The 20,936-nt window shown below is 38.1% G+C and overlaps 1 long non-coding RNA gene across 1 annotated transcript in view; it reads left to right on the forward strand.

Moving 5' to 3' along the window:
* LOC141730876 (uncharacterized) overlaps nt 1–20,936 on the forward strand; it is a 324,588-nt gene that overhangs the window by 141,335 nt on the left and 162,317 nt on the right. Inside the window, exon 5 of the long non-coding RNA XR_012582730.1 lies at nt 8,587–8,632. This is a non-coding gene — a long non-coding RNA (uncharacterized LOC141730876). The remainder of the gene's footprint in view (nt 1–8,586; nt 8,633–20,936) is intronic.

Raw genomic sequence — 20,936 nt, forward strand, 5'->3', positions numbered from 1 at the left:
AAAAGAATGAGGAGCCTGGATTCAGCTCTGATGCATCAGTAACCTCAACAATCATGAGATCCTTTTTTCCACAACACTACAGAAATCTCTCTAACTCAGCTGCAAAACAGCTGCTGTGTTGTTCATTGCTGCTGCTGTTCAAATCTGATTGAGTCTTCCAAATCCTAAGACTATAATCCTAATAAACCATGTGTATTACTGGAGTTAGGGAGTCCACCATTTTCCATGGGTTCACTCCTAGTATTGAACTACGAGTATGCACTGAGTTAATACATAGTAACAAGTAATGCTGTTTTATATTTCAAACTACATAAATGAATCCAAACAAAATTTAAGATAATCATACGATGCCTTTATTTGCCACTGTGATTGCTACAAAATAAAGATGAAAATGTAATATCCTAAAAGATTTAATTGGCCAATACTTGTCAAATATCAGGATAATGCATCAGTTTTGATGGACCTTTAAAACATATTTTTCCTTTTGCATATTTTTCCTTTGATGGAAACTAAACCTTCTTGAAGTACACAATGAATGTACTTTATGTGTTTGAAGAGAAATACAGTTTTTGGAGGCTCTGTCCAAGGTACTTTCCTAATCCCCAAGTTTCACTTGAAAAATCCTGAGGATTTAGACATATTAATTGAAGTTCTTCAGAATGAAACAGCATGGTTGAATGCTTTAATAAAAAGATCACTAAATTATAAGAAAAATACTGTCAGTATGTCCTTTTTATAAAAGTACTTTTCAGAGTGAGGCAAAGCTCACCTGCTGGCAATGTCTGGAAGTCCTGTACAGGATCAGAAAAGAAGAAATCAATGTGACTTTTCTTTTCATTTTCCACCTTCTTGTGGCAGGTTCTTATATAAAGTTTAAGGGACAGATCTTGCACATCCTTATGCAAGTAGTTTTCATTCATAGAAGAATTCCTTTGTGACCCATTGGAGTTACTAATTTTAAGAGAGGCTATTTTGTCTTTAATATCAAAGGTTTTTCATAGCTGAAATATATTTGGAAGCAGGACAGGTTGAAAAACACTTTCCTCATGGCAAAAATGGAGAAACAAAATGAAAGGTTCTGGCCTGGTGTCTGAGGACAGGAATAATGGCGTTAAGAGTGCCAGGGATAAAGTGTCCTACCTGGACATACTCCTGGGAATGATGAAATTGAAAGTCAGACTCTGCACAGATTAATGTGCATAACCTGTGATTTGGCTACAGAGAACTAGATAATAAAGATTGTTAAAGGATTTAGTCAATTTATAAATTGAAAAGTTAAAAAAATAAGTACCTTGATGACTTTGTAAGCCTTCTGTTTGTTGTATATTTAGGTTAACTTAATTATATTGGCATCGAGAATGAAAAGAAGATTGGCAAATGTAAATATTACATGCCTAATGAGACCCTCCTAAATCTTTCATTGCCTAATAACCAGACCAGAGAGAGATGTTTAGGTAGGGGTCACAGCAAAACTTGTGGCCAGATCTCTTACCTGCTCATTGAAAAGTCTCTGTTAGAAAACAATTACATTATGTAAGCATGGAATGCAATACAAACACAGCTCGGTGCATTTGTAGCTGTACCTCTATCCTTAACATAAGGAACAGAAATTTACATGTCCTGTCTCCCAAAGCTCCTGATAAATATTTACAAAACCTGGAATTAAAAGAGTTTTAAAGAAATGCATGTAGTAGAGGAAGATGGAGGCAAGAGAAGACAGGAAAAAAGAAAGAAATTGGTAAGGATGCAAAAATTTGCTGTAATGAGGCTCTGTACAATGATATATTGAAATGTCTTTGGTTCATATTTCTGTAGACACTTCAGAAGTCAAGTTCCACGGCCCCCATTTCAAACAGCCTGGATTAAAGACCTGGATTAGAGACAATATTTTGAGATGCAGTTATGATCAAAGTATATCATCCTAAATCAGAAAGACAAATTTGGTTTTTTCCTACAGTTGTACTTTTTAGCTCTGATGCTTTTCTTGGTCTCCTCAGATAAAACAGAGGGAATTTTTTTTTTTCTTTAAAGCAAGCTTGAAAATTGGCTGCCAATGTCCTTCTTTGTCTGGCAAAAGGAGGTGTCCTTGAATGCACTTTCATTGCTGCTTTAACCTCTTTCTCCTTCATGCACTTGAACCAGCTAACACCAAGTTACCAAATTCTGCTCCCAGCAGGGATTAGAATGGCTCCCAGATCCCGAATCTTCACTGCAGCCCTCCTGCAGCTGTGATATTTGTGCACATTTCCCAGACACCAGGGGAAACCCCAGCCCATAATCAGCTGTCAGAGACACAGGACAGTGAAGGGTGAGCCTGATTCAGACAGTTTTACTGCACTCAGCTTCCAGCAGGTGCTTTTGGAGAGGGTTTTGTGATGTGGTCAGATGCTGGCATTCCTCTTTCCACCTCCTTTGGTCTTTCTGAGCAGCAGTGAGCAAGTGCTCATGGAGAAATGGCATCTTGAAATGTTATTTGGCTTGGCTTTTTAAAAGCCATTCTCCTCATCATTGACTTGATTCATCCACTATTGCTATTTCTGAAATTGCACAGTTTGCCATCTAAATAAAAATAATTTTTGATATTCCTAGACAATTAAACAGCTCCCTCTCCTTAGTAAAACACAGGAGCATTGAGCTCTCTGCCTCTGTTGGGATCTGCCCCAGATATGTTCATTATTATTATCTGTAGCTATTTTACAGCTGATAGTGCAATCAGACATTGCTACATTTTGCTTTATTAGCACACTAATGTGGCAGTTCCCAAGCATGATTCACACCATTTCCCCTGGCTGGTTGGTAGATGTGTGTGGCAGCAAGGCTTCATTTGCTTTTCTCAAATCTGCCACATCACATATATTCTATGGATCCAGCTAACTCAGGGTTTGTGCTTTATCCCTCTGAATTTTTATTAAATGTTGGAGTTTCCTTCTAGGCTTGCCTGGGTTTAACTTTGTGTTTTGTGATCTGTCTGCAAGCAGGATTCCATCAGTGTCCTTAGGGCAGGGAAATGCCTCAGACAGGGATCTCACTGAAGATGGGCTGGGTCTGTGCAGCCAGGCCAGCAGCACAAAAACTCATGATATTTGTTCAGCTCTGTTAACAAGGATCCTGACCTCCAACTCTTTCTTGGTCTTGGGACATATAATCTCTTTCTAACTCAGTTAATCGAAGATGAGGAGGAATTAGGATGAAAACTGGTGGTGGTCAAAGGGTGCTGGGTGTCTAGTGATCCTGTCACAAAGAGAGTCACAAAATAAGTATTCTTTCTTACTTCTCTGTAATAATGATGATAATAGAGCTGCTCTCTTATATGATTTTAGGTCTCTTATCTAAGAAATCTGTCTGTGAAATAGTCTGTTCTTTACCAGACAGAAATCTCTTTTGATCAATTTATATTTTTATCAAAGATAGTTATTCTGGGGCAGGCTGTCTGTCTTTTAATTAGCTGAAGAAACATCAAAGGTTTTGGATTCCATCCAGCACAGAACAAGGACATTCTGAAATCTCAGAGATTTTAGCATGAAAACTGCCTCAGTCTGAAGGGAAATTCATGGCCAAGCAAACGTGCTGAGTGAGGAGCTGCACGAGCTCCCCTGGAGAGGAGAGGAAGACTTCTGAGGAGGAAGGGTGATGTGAGCCAGAGCTCATCTCCCTCCCACAGCAGAAGCCTTGCCCGAGGAGCTGAGCTTCAAAGGCTTTCCTGCAGATAACCTTCTACTGCAGGCAGTGGCTGTGGAAAAATCCTGGAAGGAAGTTGAAAGAAAATAATCTTTTTCAGGGATAGAAGAGTCAATGGCAGCTCTGACTCAACTGAGTCTATGTTTTTATTTTTTTGTCAAAAATAGGCTCACATAATGATGGCATTGATTTTGTGTCACTTCTTTTTATTTTATTTATTTTTTTTTTTTTTGTCTCCTGGCACTTTCGACAGTAGATCTCCAGACTGCAACAAAAATCCCGTATATTTTTTCCAGGAATTACTAACTAGAGCTGTCTAAATGATAGTGAGGATGGATGCTGGTTTGGAACATCTTAATTATTCTGAGAAAAATGTCATGGTCATAATTTAAATTATGTGCAAATAAAAAATCCTGTGAAAGGTGCAGGGAATATTGAATTAGTATCTCAGTTCAATAATGGGCAGAGTGATTTAGATAAAAGTTTGAAAGCTGATCAGGCACAGCTAATGGGATCAGTAAGCTGAGAGAAGGGAACAAGGATCTTGTGGGAAATGTATACAAATTTCATTTCAGTTGTTTTAGATACTAATTGGCCTAGAAAGGTGATACCTATTGATTTAGCACTAATGATGATCAGAGGCTGATGGAAGCAACAGAAAGCAAACACAAATCCCAGAAAACATTTATGAATTTACTTCGGAATGAAAGTCCATCTGTAAGAATTCCTGAAGGAGAACAGTTTTCCTGGGATTCATCAGTACCCTGAGAACTGATGAGCTCAGACAGAGGCTTGGGGACGTGCCTGTGTAAGCAACATTTACAACTCAATTGATAAGGCTGGGGCTCTTTATTTGTTTTAACGATCTTGTCACACAAAGGGAGCCATGAAAAGGATCTAAGAGAAAAGGGTTTGTTTTGTTACGGAATAAAGAGACCTCCGCAAGTTTCTCTGGTTGAATCCCTCATTGCAGTCAGATTTGATGTCCCTGTCCTGGCTGGTGTGAGGATTGAACAGAGATCCAGTCTGATCTGAGCCTGCAAACAGTTTGTGGAATATGGATCTACAAATCTGATCCAAAAGTCAGCAGAACAAACAGGAGCCAATGAGGTGTCTCAGCACATCCCCACCCTCCTGCACCCACAGGCACTGTGGAATAAAGCACAGGATTAGAGTGATTTTACTCTTTAGCACCTATTACTCTAAACAGTCATGCAGGGATATCAATACCATTATCCTAAGGAGGAGAATTCAGAAGGCTTTTTATTTGTCCATGGAAGATCTGGTATTTAATGACTTGGAACGTTCTTGCTTGAAGCAGAACATTTTATTTTAAAACACACCAGCACCCCCAAGCACTGCAGGAGCTCACAGGCACCTGCACTGTGGCTCTTGTGCTACTTCCAGTTGTTTATTAAAAGTTTGAGAAACGCAGTTTTGGTGTAGCTTCTGTGGATTCAAAACATATAATCAGCTATGGTACTGCACAGAGCAGGCTGATAAGAAATGACAAAACAGACTGTCATGTTAGGAATTTAAAAGGGACTAGTTCTATCATCCCTTATTTCACTCTGTTAAATACATAAATTTCATTTTAAAGACTTCTTTGATCACTCATGTGTTGTTAAATTGTACAGGAGCATGCAATGCCATGTTAGGATTGCGAATTGCAGCCACAATCAAACATGTACATGGAATATTTGTTGCAGGGCAACTGCCTTTCCTATGCCTCAATCCATTGCTGTGCATGTTTTTTTATTTGTCTTTCATTATATCTTCTTTCTGTCTTCATGAAGAAATGACAGTTTGCTTGGAGAAGCTAAAATGAAGAAAAAAGTTTGATTCAAGTGGGTTTGTTTCTATTAGTTAATCAGTGTGAACGGAAGAAGGTATAAGGCAGTCCTTGATATTTGGAAACTCATGCATCACTCATGTCATTATGAAGAAAATCTGAAAGGAGTAAGTAATAATAAAACTTTTAAGGTTTTTTACTATCTCTATTTGCTATCAGGAGTCACAAGAACCAATGTTTTCTTCGGGCTTTTAGAAAGAATATTCCCTCTTGGCTGGTACATTTTTTTGCCAGAAACTTGCTGGGTTTCTGTTCTTGTCTCACCATTCTCTTCCAGTTCCACTTAAGTACCGCCCCAGGCCTAGAGCTTTATAAAGACATGAATCACATCCTCTCTGGGATTGGCCTTTGCTATTTAAGAGCACCAGGGTGGTGGTGCTAAGGAAACAGTGAGATTTGTTTAGCTCCCCCCAGTCTCTGAGGGAAGCTTCTCCTATGCCAAGCAATCCAAAACAGTTAACAGTTTTTAGTTAAATAAAATAAACAGTTTTATTTTATTTAACTGATAAGTGACAAATTTATTTTTTAAATAAATTTGCCATTTATTAGTTAAATGAAATGTCCTGTGTAGAGCTGTCACTGAGCTTTGTGAAACCCAGCCTGAGGCTGTGGTGGGGCAGGTTTTGTGTGACTGAGGATGGCAGGAATGTGCCCTAAAAGCTGCCTGTGGGCACTCAGTTCCCAGCCAGCAGAGAGGAAGGGGTTTCTGTCATGCAAACCATCTCAGCTGAAGGTGCACACTGGAAAAGGGGAACCCACTCAGGCTCCAGCACTGCCTCTTTCCCTGTGCTGGCTGTGAAATCTGAATTCTTTAATCAGATATAGATATTTCCACCACAGTTGTTCATTCCTGCCCATGTCTGCAGGAATAACAGGAAAAGCAGATCAGGCTTGCCCAGATACCATTTTAATTCTGTGCTTATGGAAATGGTTTAGCTGGTAATTAGAGCTGACCCAGTCCACCTGGGAATGCTGTGAACAAAAAAGCTGCTCATGTACATTATTGTGCTCAATTAGCCAAGCAAAGCCCTGTTGAGAATCAGGCTATTGTTTAAATATTTTTAGAGCCAAACAGTACAGAAAGGGAGAGTTGACAGCTGAAGAACAGCAGGGGGATTTTAGCCCTCAGAGTTTTTATTTGTAAAGGAAAACACACTCAGAACTCTGCTAGGAGAGTAGCTAAGGAATTGACATTGCAGTTGGTTAAGGATGTAAGGGGAGCCCAAAGATCTTTGCCAATTCTAATAGAATTCTAACTTCTGTTTCTCTTCCATCTCCCCTGCTCTAAGTTGTAAAGCAATGCCTTGTAGAACCTACCCTTGCATTTTTATTTACACACTATAGATGCTAACTGTTAACACCTCTAATTTAGGGTGGTTTTGGGTTTGGTTGCCTCTAATCTGCAGTTATTTTCTTTGGAGGATGGGTTGTTCTAGCTAACAATATTCTCATTTTGTGGCGGGACGTAAGCCAAGACTGGATCAGGACTGCTGTACCCAACTAAGACCCCTTTCCTGGCAGTGCCATATTTTGTTGAATGTAAAACTTGAGAACTGAGGCCTTTATTGACGTAAGAGTGATTCTGTCCATGTTCCAAGAGGGGAAAAAAACCAAAACAAACCACCAGTAAAGAAAGGTACAGGTGCCTTCCAGAGCTCAAAATCATAGAATTGTAGAGGAATTTGGTTTGGAAGGGACCTTAAAGCTCCTCTAGTTCCAACCCCTGTAATGGGCAGGGCACCTCCCACTGGACAAGGTTGCTCAAGGATGGAACAAATCAGCCAATTGGACCAGACCTGTGTATTTAAATGAGATGTTTGAATCAATTGCTGCAGTCATCAGCACAGGGCAGGCAGCTTTTGCAAGCAGTAAAAGAATTCTAGTCTGAAAGCTGGACACAGCAAATGACAGCATGTTTTCTGTCTTGATAGCAAGAGATTAACAATCTGTGGCTGCAGAATAGGCTGCAGGGTAAAGTGGATAATGCTGGCAGATTTAAGAGCTCACAGTGTGAGGAGATGTGATTCACAGCTGGTCAGGACTGAGGGGAGGCAGGGAGTAGATCTTATGGCCAGCTGTGGGTCCCTGAGGGCACACATGAAACAGTGTGAGTCATGTAAAAATTATGGACTGACAGTGGAAAGAGATTGTCTGATCCCATAAAATTATTTCCTAGCTCTGAGTACAATATTTCTCCTCTCTGTTCTCATGTAATGATGAAGTCTATGTTTTGGAATGTTGCTTTTCCTGTTTCTGATGCCTTGTCATTCAGACAAGTACAATGATTAAAAAACTGAAGGTGTGTGTAGCAGTATAAAAGTAGCTGATGCCATGTAGACAATCAGCTGGAGTTTGCTGAAGAATTCAAGGATTCAGCACCTCAGAGGAGGGGAGATGACCTCCTCTGAGTGCTCAAAGTGATGGGAAGGGTGATTGTCAGCAAAATGATCAGACAGCTGATGGAAACAGCAACATAGAAAACAAGCCCTCCTGCCCTGTTGGTTTTTTTGGACTTTAAATTAACTGTATTTTTGCCTCTCACATTTGTGCATTTTTGCTGTGTTTTTACAGAGCTAAAAATATATCTGATAGTACTCAGAAGTATTAATTTGTACTTTGTACACTATTTTCTGCACGTTTAAATGTGCACATGATGCAATTTACAAATTCCAATCAAGAATGTAAATCCCAGGGAAGCGTTGAAGTCAGATGTCATCTGAATGTTTAGTGTGATTTCTACTTATGGCATTGAAATAATACAGCTGGGGAGAACAATTTTTGTTCTCTTAAAGAGTAAAAAATTTGTAAACAGCCATGGAAACAAAGAGAAGACTGCACAGTTTTTTGTGTGTGTATAGATGTTATTTCCATTGAATTGCTCTGGAGATAGTGCCTCAGAATTAAAAGGTTAAGGTCAGGTCTGCTGCCAATACTTCTCAGTATAACACCACTAATGGACTGTTATAATGGAAATATAGTGAATAAGAGAACAAGTGGATAAGAGTACAATGGTTGTTTTCCCTTCTGAATTTATTCCCTCTCTTTTATTTCTGCAGCATCAAGAGAGCACTTGTAGCACAAATCCAGGGGAGGAGAGGTCTGGTAAGGTGATGGCTGTTTCTTCTTTCAGTGTTTCACAGACTTGTGTGCCAGTGTTGTGTACGCTTATATAACAACACTGTTTATAAATGCTGTTAGAAATTGATTTCTGAATTCATGACAGTAAAAACCCATTTAAGACAATCTGAGTAGTGTAAATGAGAATACAATGTTACACAGCTGAGCGTTCATTCTGCTTTTAAATGCCATGCTGAATCTAGTTTTGAAAAAATCCAGAATCCCTTAATAAAGGGTGTTATTTCTACTTCATCTGGTAATGTAGTTTACATACTGGAAAAGTAACAAATTTGCCACTAAACTATTTTTCCAGTGTTCAGTCTAGAATAGAAATGATTGCTGCAATAAACAGAACGAAAGTGGTTGTTAAGTTCTCCCTCTCCAGGCCTGGTGAAATATTGTTTCCACTTTTGAAACAAAGGCTTGTTTATGTTCTACAGTAGTGTGAGATTCATTTCATGAATAGAGTTCAACGTGATTTACAGTTGCCATAAGGCTCATCAATGCTACAAACATTGTAGTCTCAATAGAGGAGGAAAATACCTTAAAAAAGGTAATAAAAGAATGTCTATATTTCTTGCCAAATTATTGGAAAAGGTGAAAACTGTTTCTAAGTTGTCATGCAGATGGTAGCTTCAAAAAATAAAATGCATTTGTATATTTTGGAGATATGTTTATAGGAGAGTCATAAACTTTGTTTTGTTTGTTTTATTTAAATTTGATCATTTATAACTGAGTTGAGAGGTCTTGTTTTGCAACAGCTTTCAGATATTTCTGTGTAAAAGAATGGAGTTGTGTTTATGCAAATTATTATTTACATAATTACATACATTACATGTAAATACATGTAATTATTTACCTAATTGCATACATTATTTGCATGTATTTTTACAAACTGAGATTGAACACCGTCTTGTTCTTTAACTGGTTACATCATCAGAACTCCTTCTGGAAGAGCCGTAATTGGGCTGATTTGGTGCCCCTTAACCCCAATATGGGAGTTAATTTTTAACTGTGTTCTACTGAGAGACAAAAATAATGAAATTCTAACATTTTTTAAATATGTATCAAAGCCAAATCTGGACATCTGAAGACCTCTTGCACAGGAACTTAAGCAAGCACAATAAAATAAATCCCTGGAGCAAAGCCCTGGGTCTTGCACTAAGCCAAGGGCTTTCCATTCTCTTGGAGATCCCAGCTGTGTCCTGGACCAGCCCTGCATCACTGACTGCAGCAGGAGACTTTTGGTGCTGCAGAGAGGTTCTGTGCCTGATGATTCACTTTTGAGCTCTAAACAAATCAATGAAATGTAAAATTCTTAAGACCTGTTCGGTTCCATGGAGAGAAAGGAAATGATGTTTCTGCCCTGACTGCATGACTATATTATCTTCTGATAATTGGCTTTTGGGCTCAGTAATAAAATAAATTTTTTTTTCTGCTCTCTGCACAATCTGACTCTTTATAAGGAAGTGACAGCAGTGCAGAACATAAAATGCAGTGAAAAAAACAGCTGTGGAAGGCAGTGCATTAGCTCTGGCGTGGTAGCAAAAGTAGCTGTGAAGGAGTAACATGAGACAGTGTTAAACGAAGGAGCTGCATGCTGGGTCCCGGTGCTTGTCACATCCCTCCTGTGGGGAGCTTCTCTTGGTGTCAAAGCTGGGTACGACTCCAGGTTTGAGGGTTTCTGTTTGGTGCTGTCTCCATATCCCTGTGCACTCTGAGATTTCTGCAGGCAAGTGCTTCAGGGCTCACTTAATGAGAAAGAAAGTGTTTTCTTGTTTCTGTTAAGTGCGTAATGGTATTTCAACAGCTGGGCAAGAAGCGCTCATCCAGTGTAAAGTTACATTTTGCACATTAACCCCTCTTTAAGAGATACAGCCAGAGAAAGATGCCTTCTATTGTGTTTTAGTAACATATAAAGCACTCTGCCACGGGGTTCCTTGCCCATTGTTTTATACCAATGAGGACATTTAAGATTTTCTCAACTTACATTTGACTCTGAGGGAAAAAACTGAAGGAAAAAAGAAGTAGTACTTAGTTCTTTATATACTGGTGTTTGAAAATAAAATGCTCACATCCAACTCTGAAAATCCAATCATCTGCAGTAACTGTTTTTTTTTTTCCTTTTTCTCTTTGGAAATGAGTGAGTTACTATAAATTTTTCCTACCTTAGCTGCTTATGCTATTCCCTGTAAAAAATTGTATGTCTGTTATGCATTTACTATGCTTTTGTGGTGGATTTTTTCATATATATAAAATGCCTTTAGATCACACAGATATCATAAATATTGTGCTTTGCAATCTGTTGTACCAGGAAATAACAGATTATTTATCAGTGGAAGAATCAGCTGTGCTCTGTATTAATACAAGGCATTCCTTAGGTTCAGAAGGTAACTAACAAGAGTTGGGAACCATTTCTGACAAGTTGACAAGAATTTAATAATTTTTCCTCTCTCTCATCCCATGTCCATGGCAGTACACATGGAATCCAGGGCAGTATGGTGATTCTTTCAATACAAGATTATAAACAAAGATATATATACAGAAACACAGAATATATAGACATATTTTTATATATAACATTACGTAACATAACACAACACATAATTTCTGTATATATACAGAAAAAAATTTCAAGTAGTGCAGTTACCACCTAAGGTATATTTTATTTCACTCTTGAGTTATTGGTGAAAATGGTTTAGGAATCTTTCTGAAACATTCAACTTTTTTTGCTGTTGTCCCTCCACTCTGGTGTGTAATCTGTCAGGGATTTGGGATTTTTTGTCATGCTTCAGTGCTCTCCTCAGCAAGAAGATTTACATTAGTACAAATGAGTGAAACCCAGGTATTTAGGTGCTTTGAGAATATTCTTGAAACATATTGTAGTATTTAATCCTCTAGCCTTGAGAGTTTAAGGGAATATTTCCAAAGTATGCAGGTACATTTTGTTCTTTTAATTTTTCTAGTATAAAAACATTATTTGAGAAAAAAACTGGAAACAATGTAGAATGCATCTGGTGTGTTGCTTTTATGCCATATGGCTTTTAGAAATGTGAAGAGAACCTGAAAGCAAGGGGCTTATTTTTCAGTTGTCATGTCATTCTTAAAATCACCTGTTTGGGAGGCAAGTCAGTGCTGATTCTGATTGTCTCTGTCTTGTGTGATTTATAGCAGAGGAGGATAATGAATCTGAAGTCACTGGCAACTCCTTCCATCTCTCATGCAGGTTAAATTATCATGGTTGGATTTTTAAAGCATAATTTTTTTCAGAATATGTGTTTGTTCCTGCATCCTAGAGTTGCATACTTACTAAGACCAAAATACTCTGTTTATTTTTTTTTTCTGAAATTAAGTAATGGTGCTTATAGTTGTTGCTGGAATGGGCAGATGAGGAATGTTTTAAGTTAATAATGTCCTATATTGAAGTGTTATTTCACACAAAGGCTTTGTATCCTTTCTGTCCTTGTCTTTCACATTGACAGGTGACCTTGTTTTCCTGAAAAAAAAAACCCTGATCTTTGTAGAGAGAGTTTACCTAGAAGTATGTTGTGTTCAAATCCATCAGGAAGGCTCAGGTGAACTCACAAACAACAGAGATGCATTTCCAGGACAAAAGTATTTGCTGCTTACCACTGAAGTGTATCAGAAATTAGAAGAAAAACAGAGCTGAAAAGCTGCCAGGCTTTGTCATGGTTCTCTGATACTTCTCACTTTGTTTTCTGTGGTCAACTGAGTTCATGAGAATCTTGGCTTTCATTTTCAGCAGAATTGTTTCTGACCATTGTTTGTAGAAAGCCTTGAAAATCTGAAGCAAGGACACCTAAGAGCATCAGAAAAATAAGAGGCAGGGAAGGAACTTTACAGCTTTTCTTCAAACAAAGTTTCATGGCTTTTAAGGCAGTTACTATGATTTTTGCAGGGCACTGAAGTAGGTTTTTTTTTTAAGCTTTGCACTTGGCAGTGCTAAAAATAAAATGTTGGGACGTGTTTAAACACATTCTGGGAATAAATCACAAGGAGATTTGAAGCTGCAGCAACCAGTGGGCAACTCCACTTGGGCTTTCTTGGTCTCCTGTGAGAACCCCACCTTATTAAAATCAATGGAAATTTTGTGTATCATGCAAAAAACCAGCCATGATTTTCAGAGTAATTGAGTGTATGTACAGAATTCTGTTGTTGCTCAATAACAGTGTGTCTGTGCCACAGATCCAGGTGATATCAGAGTTAATATTTTCCTATGTAAAAAGTGTGACCTCTATCAACATGACTTGCATGTTGAGATTGAAGTATCTTGAAGTAATCAAGTTCCAGCAGCCCAATTTTGGCCTTTGGTTGGTTGTGTTGTTTTATAGTTTGTAATCCTAGAAGGAGCTGCTGGGATCCTTGTGATGTGTGAATTTGTTTTGGCAATTGGTACAGGGAGTTTTGTTTCCCTCATTGAGGCTATCAGGATTTATCTCACTAGAAATTAGCAGACTTGTAGTAGCTGCAGTACAAATGAATGGAAAACCCAACATGTTCTTTGTAACAAATTATAATTTAGCTTTGTGTGGAATTTTAGCAAATTCACATTGGAACTACCATTAATAAAACACTAATTCCCAGCTGTATGTGAGCCAAGTTATTGCAAGTTAAAACCACAGCACAAAGAATATTGGAGAAGCTCTTTCAGCTGAGGGATGGTTAACGATAAACACGCAATTTTCTGCAGATTTCAAGCATTCCATTCACAGGTGTTAAGAGTTATTTGGTGTCAAATAACATTTTTAAGCATGAGATTGTGGGGGGAAGAAAACAGAGAGGGAAAGGAATTGTGGGGGGAAGAAAACAGAGAGGGAAAGGAATTGTGTGGTGTTGCAGTTTTACAGTAATGTGTTTGCAGCGTCTCTGTAACTGGGATCAAGTGAATCTTAGCTGTACTTCTAAACAATTCTTCAGTAACAGAGGGAATAGCTTTGGAATTTTCAAGATCAGCATGAAATTATTAAGGGGTTGTTGTAATGCCTGACTAGTGAAAGCTTTATCCCAAGGCATAAAATAAAATCTCTCCAGTGTTTCACATTGAAATGGCTTAGGAAAAGTATTTTTTAATGACTGAGGAAAGTTATTCATTGTGGATAAGAGCTGGAAAGCTGCACATTGTAATTCTAAAAGAAGCCAGATTTGTAGCAGGATAGAGATACTTGAGATTGATCCTAGCTATATTTTTACCAAGTAGACTAAGACTTTTACTAAAAGGAAAGTCATCTGCTGGCAGGAGGTGTCAGAACAGAATGGGATAATACCTGCATTGGTTCAATGCACTCCAGTAATTTGGGATAAATGAATTTAGAGAAAATAAGCTGAGTTCTCTTATACTCTTATACAACTTCAGTGTTTCATCAGATCTGTATAAATTTGCAGGGTGGTTTTGTTTTTTTTTTTTTGTTTTTTTTTTTTTTTTGTGGTGCCTGCTGATAAGGAGGAGGTCCTTGATATAAAACTCTTCAAATGCAAAAAATCCAGCTATCTGTTTTGTCCCATAGCTCATTTTGGATCCCTTGCTCATAATCAACACTCTGATTTCTCCACAGATTATTTTACTATAATACAGGGAGATTACCAGTAGAAATGCACTTAATAGGATTTTGTTTGTTTCACAGACTGAACCTTCCAAAGGCCTGAGGCTCTTTAGCACAATACATTAAGTGCTCCTCACTGTATTAAACCCCAGTGGAACACACACAGCACCTCTGTGCAGGGCATTAACGAGATCCCTGGTTTTCCTTTCCCTCTCTTGGATCACCTAATCCATTTTATGGATGTGTTTCATCACATTTCCTCAGAAGTTCAGAGCTCCTGTGTAAGTGGCAGTTTGCATTGAGGGGTCACTCAGGGTGTCCCTGGGGGGGTGAGGGGACACAGAGCAGTGCCCAAGGAAACCAGTGCTCTGACACTTGTGGTTCCCATAAGCTGCAATGCTGTTGAATTGTATATTATTGGTCTTAATACTTTAAACAATGAATGTTTAAAGTATTAAGACCAAAATCAGTAGTTAGACCAATTGTGGATGTGTTTTAATTTGATCGTTAATTATTAGAGATATGTTTTAGAGTCATATATAAATATATATGTATATATATATATATTACAGAAAGGTATGCATACAAGATAGGAATGTTCATTTTACAAACCGTATCCCTTGTATTACAGAACAAAAGGAGTGTTTTGTTACTCTAATGAAATATTTACTGCAGCTAGAGCTGCTAAATTGTGTAGCATTTTCATTCTGAATTGTATTACTTGGTTCTGGTTTGTCAACTACTACAAAATGTGGACAGGTGCCTCTGGGCATATAAATAGTATGTGTAGAGTTTGATAAAATGTTTTTAAATTACAGTAACAAAAAAAAATCAATAACAGCCAACTAATTAATAGTCATCTTTGATACTATGAGAACCCTTCAATAATAAGGAAAGGGTTGATTAAAATATTCCAAGAACTTGATCTCTGTTACTACTCTACTGTGTAAGCACAGAGCAGAGTGTGGGTGTTGGAAATTTCAATCCAATCTTGAAATTCAAATCAACAAGAGTTTTCTACCCTTGATTGTAACACCCATGCTCATCCACACCTAGCACCAAAGGCATGCCTGCTGTTATCTATGAAATCCCTGCTTTGCCAAGTAATTCTGGAATTGACATGGTCTTCGCTGAGCTACTGAATGCTCTGCTGTGTGCAGAACACACTGAGATAAATAATGTGGGTGGGTTTGCAGCAGGAGCTGATCTGGAGTTTTGGGAATGCCATCACTGTCTGAAGCTCAAAGGTTTTAGAGTTAAGATCAGCCAATCTCAATCTGACTTTAATGGACTGGTTGAATAATGAAGAGGGATGATTTAATAAAAACACAGCTTTTTCAGGGGAAAAGGTGTGATTCTCTTCACATGGAAATTTTGCAGATATTTCCAAGGAGAAGATTTTGAGTCTGTTTACTGTTGGAATTGGGACATGAGAAAAGACTTGAGAAAGGAAGTTAGGAACAAAAATATATTAAAAAAAATAGTGTTCAGAGGAACTGTGAATCCAATCCTAAGGAGAAATCAAAAGCAGGGACCCACCTGGCTCTGGAGAATGCAATAATGTTTATATATTGCCTGATTAGATACAGTAAAGGAAAGGAGTGAAAGGGTGGAATTGAGGTCTTCCTGAATTGATGTGTTTCAGCTGCTGACAGTAAACATGTTTATTAAATTTCCTGCCAGTGGAAAAGACTAAAGGAGCAGACCATCTAAATACATTTGTGTATTATTGTGTTTCTAGTTTTCTTCCTAGAAGCTGTTTTGGTTTTAGGACCCTCAGGAGGTCAAAACTCACTACTTACTTCTCTAACTCATAAGATTGGCTTAAAACATAATGAGATTTTTAAAAAAGCAAAGAATTTTTACTGCTTTTTTATTTGCCCTTCTTATTTTTGAGCCTTAGGTCTAACTATATGTTGAGGAACATTCATTAAATAAAAGCTGTGAAAACATCTTGGGCATATGATTTTAGGAATCAGAGAGGCAGCTGCATGGCCTGGAATGTGACTTTATTTAGCATAATGATTTCATAAAGTTGATAACTTGTATATACTTATGGGAGTCCCAATGAACCTTTGAAGAGCTGTGTTTCTTAGTTTTGATTTATATATATATAAATATATATATTTTTATTTATATATATTATATATATTGATAGATTTATATATAGTTTTGATATATATATATGTGTCTTCTGTTCATACAGAAAATTTAATAGTTCCTTGAAATGGTACTGCCCTAAGAGGCCTGAATGGTCATTCACAGCTAGCTAGAACCACCAGTTCTCCTAAAAAATAGGCCTTTTTACTTCAGGAAATGAGGCAATTTTGCAATCTGCTCTTTATCTGAAACCCTGGTTGTGAAGTGCTATGATGAGCTCTCACATTATCCTCTTCTTGAAAGGAGCCTGCACTATTAATTTAGTGAATGATTCTATTTATAGTTCTGATTCCACTAAAATTAAGAAGCAAAGAGTTCCTTTCAAAATTTAATGAAGTCTTTTGAATATAATTAGATGTGTTCCCTCAGATAAGGACTGCTTGACCAGTTGGTTCATTCCTTTAATCTTGTCCTGTTGCCCTTATTTTAACTCCAGTGTGTGACATATCTTTGCTGAAAGGCTGGATGACCATTATAAAGAGTGCCACCTCCTCCTTCACATGGGGGAAAAGATCAAGCAGGGATGCAGCACCACAAATACCTTATTGCAGTGACTCTGATGAAATCTTCATGCTCTACAACCTCAATTTAGTCACCAGTTACATCACTAATGTCTTGTGAGTCAGGGTGAGCAGCAAAGAGCTCTGTGTCACTTCCTGTGCTTTAATTCTGTTTGGAGAAATCTGGAATGTGGCTGGTGATGTGGTGTTGATGAGCTAAAACATTGGGTGGAAGAGACCTAATGCTGTTGGAGCACTTCAGAAGATATTTATGAAGATATAACACAAAGTTAGTAAACATATCAATGTACAAAACTCGCCTGATTTTGGTCGTTGTGCCTTAATGTCCTTTATGAGCTTGGTAGTGCTTGGGCTGTGCTGTCACTAATTGTGGAATGAGCAAGAGGGGCAGACAGCTGGAGAAATGTTTGAAGCAGGGTCCTTGTCACAGGTTAAATCCTGCCTCAAGGTGTGCAATATCAGCCTAGGAACCATTTATTCTCTTGATAATCTAATCTTCTATAAATGCTCTGCCTCTTCAGGGTGGGTGCTTTTGGGTTACTAAATATTTATCAATGCTAACGTCTTTTTAAAAGTGTATCCTTATCTTTATTGTATGAAGATAACATTAACTAGCCTGGGGGAGAGGGACATGAGGGAGCTGATTGTGTTCTTTTATTTCTCCCAAGACTCAAGCAGAAATTGTTTAAAATGTATTCCCAGCTCTTGCTGTTGCAGTGAGAACTTTTGGCCTCTTAAAAATGATATTTGGATGTGTAATTAAATTTGGTATAGATACAATATTTTTCTGAAGTTTGCAAATTGTTCTTCCAGAACCTTGCTGCATATTACATGATCTAGCTATTAAACATGCCTTATCTTTTGAATGGAAAGCAAAGATTAATGACTCAAACTAAAATGATGCATTAGATGTGTGCGATGAGATGCAGTCTTGCAGTGATGTAGGAATTGGAACCAGAGAAGATGAAAATGTTAAAATGAGATTAATAGAGGCACATGCTGAAGTAGAAAAAAAAAAAAAAAAACAAACCAAAAACCCACAAAACTCAAAAAACTACCCATTCTGTGCAAGGGAAAGAAAATAAATGCTTGAAATAAATGTTTGTCTTGTATATATAAAATGCACTTATAATAACTCTTTAGAACTGTCTGTCTCTCAGTTGTAGTCTTACTTTGGAGTAAGGCTGCCTGAAATTTTAGCAAAACAAAAATTTCCTGGGAAGAGAAGAAACTCTGCAGAATTTGTTCTATATTTGTAAATTCACTCACTACTAAAAGATCCAGAGAAATTTTAGAAGTGAGTCTGGCCCAAACATCACTTGGGAGGTGATGGGAGAGGCTTTTTTGTACCGACTCCACCATCTGTGCAGCTGCTGTTCTTACAGAAGTGAATTCTTTAAGGATGTGTGATTTCTTCCTCTCTGTGAGCAGTGTATTGGTGCAAATGTTTGTATAACCCATCAGTACAGAAGATATTTTGTCTTACACATGAAGTACTTGTTTATCTAGTTATGTGCTCTGCTCAAGTGAAAGGGTGCTGTGATTAGTTTGGTTTTCTTTAAGGAAAATTTACAGGAAAATAATCAGTTCTTTTATGTTTGTTTTCATGTATAACTGACCATTCTGGCAGGCTTATTTTGAATGGAAAATATGGGTTAATTTCTAAATCAGTTGAAAATTGCATAAATTAAATTGGTCTAATGAAGTAAATTCATACTGCAGATGCAAATTAAGATACTTTAATCCCTAGGTTAATCAGGTCATAGGAAGAAGTTACCCTGATCTGTCATCACCTCTCTGTGGGTGTTTGCTGAAGGAGCCATTCACATGAATATTCTCTAAAACTCCTTAAATGTGAAGGTTTAACTGTTGAAATTGGTGAGCTGATTTAGCTCATTAGTTTCTTGCCTGCATTAGGTGAATCTGAGAGCACTTTCACCAGCAGAATCTGCCAGGTTAGTTGAGTGTCCTGTCCACTGGAAAATATTGTAGATGACTATTACAACTTCCACCAAATTACCTAGATCTGGAAGAGGATATCGATCTTCAAATTTTCTTTTAGATCTCACTCCTGTTGGTAATTTTGATGTTTTGTATTTTATAGTACATTTTTCTTCAAAATGAGAGTCTAATAAGCATTTCCTTAAGTGGTCTTGAACATGGTTACTTGTGGAGGGCCTAATTCATAAGTAATATACAATGGGGTGTGAAATAAGTGGTATGATTGAGGGAACACCAAAAAAAAAAGCTATTAGAGGTGGTAAGTTTTGAAATATTTTTAAGTTGTTGCTACAGAGATAAGTAGTGTGGGATACCACTGGCAAGGTTTAATAAATATGTTTTTTTTCACCTGAGGATTGAGACCTATTAGGGTTGTGGAGAGTTGAGCAATTTGGTTCCATTTAGATGTGGGAGTGAGTAAATACTTGCAGACAGTAATTACAGCCTGGTTTTGTTCCCCTGTGGAGGAGAAATGGAAGTGGTGATGCCAGGAGAGGAGGACAGCTGGAGGCAATGGAAGGGTGGCAGGAAGACAGATGAGGCAAAAGGGGCTGCATTTCAAAAATGTTTGAAAAACTGTCATAAGTGGTTAGACAAAGTTTAATGTTAGATTGCAGTAGAGGAAAAACCAGCACAGAATAGCTGAGTGATTGATGACTCACTCAAGATTCAGTTAGGAAAAAAAATCATCTTTAAATAAACTGTATAGCACTTGAGATCCTCTGATACTGTACTGCTTCAGGTACAAGAAACACTGTTCAGGGTTCCAGTTTGAGATAAGACTGCTCTGAAAATTTGGTCACTGCCATCAGTTCATTTCTGGTCAAACCCCACTGGCCCAAATCATCATGATTGGTGTTCATGTATTCCTGTTCCAGAGAGTTGGATGTGCCCAGGAGGGTCCCTTGGCCATCTAAACACTGCTCTGAATGCAGCTTTTGCCTGATGGATTCTTCTCAAGAAGAATTTCATAAAACCTGCAATGGATGAACTGGTGACTCAGCTCAGCACACACTGTGCCTGTCTCACTGACAATAGGGTTCCTTGGTCTGGGTCAGGTTTTAGGTCAATATCATCCACTACTCTTAATAAAGAGCCTACAGTGAGATTTCTCCTGGCAGGGTGATGACAGGGCATGTGTAATACTCTGAAACATTCTTAAAAATACCTGCATACCAAGTGTGAGGGCACTGGTCAAAGAATGAGAAAAAATACCTGTTAAAAAGGATTACAAACAAAGCAAAAAGGATGGGTAAAATATTGGGGGTGTCTCCATTTTAGAGGTGCAGTTATGAAGCTTGCAGAGCTTGTTTAGAAATACACAGAATGCTGAGAGTCCTGTTGAGAACCAAATCAAGCCTGAGATCCAGCTTCTTTATCCCAGACATTGTGGAACCAGGCCATGATATATTTCCAGATTCTTTCAGAAAGCCACACCAAAGCTTCTTTTCTACAGGTTATAACATTCTTCCTGTCTGATGCAGTGGTGGTATTAAAGCTCATTAGAATTAATAATAAGTTTAAATGCTTCACCCCTTAATCCCAGTGGGTGTCACCTGCAGGACGTGGGTTTTTGAATGTCACATTTTCTTGCAGTGACTTTCAGAGAGCTGCCATCGAGGTTTGTCAGAAAGGCTGAAAGATTCCTATGGTGCATCATGGAATCAAATGTGCAGACTGCTGAACTTTGTGTGGATGCTTTTTTCATAAATTCTCCACAAAACCTCCCTGAGGGTATCCCAGCCTCAGGAATGTGCTCAGGGAAGGCACAGGTGGCAGTTTGCCATGGCAGCTCTGTGACAGGAGAGATGGGGGACTCCAGGGAGAAAGAGGAGGCTGACTCATAAGCTGTTGGCATCCCTGAAACATGTGAAGTTCTGCTGCACACTTTTGGAGTTTGGGATGTCTCTGCATTTGCTGAATCCTACCAGAGATTGCTGCTCACTCATGCCTTTCAGTGGAGAGATGGCTTTTATCTGCCTTGGGGAAAGCAGGAGTTTACTCTTCCTGCACAAATTACATGTGGTTTTTTTTGGGGTTTTTTGT

The sequence above is a fragment of the Zonotrichia albicollis genome, chromosome 14, assembly GCF_047830755.1.
Source record: "Zonotrichia albicollis isolate bZonAlb1 chromosome 14, bZonAlb1.hap1, whole genome shotgun sequence".
Lineage (NCBI taxonomy): Eukaryota > Metazoa > Chordata > Aves > Passeriformes > Passerellidae > Zonotrichia > Zonotrichia albicollis.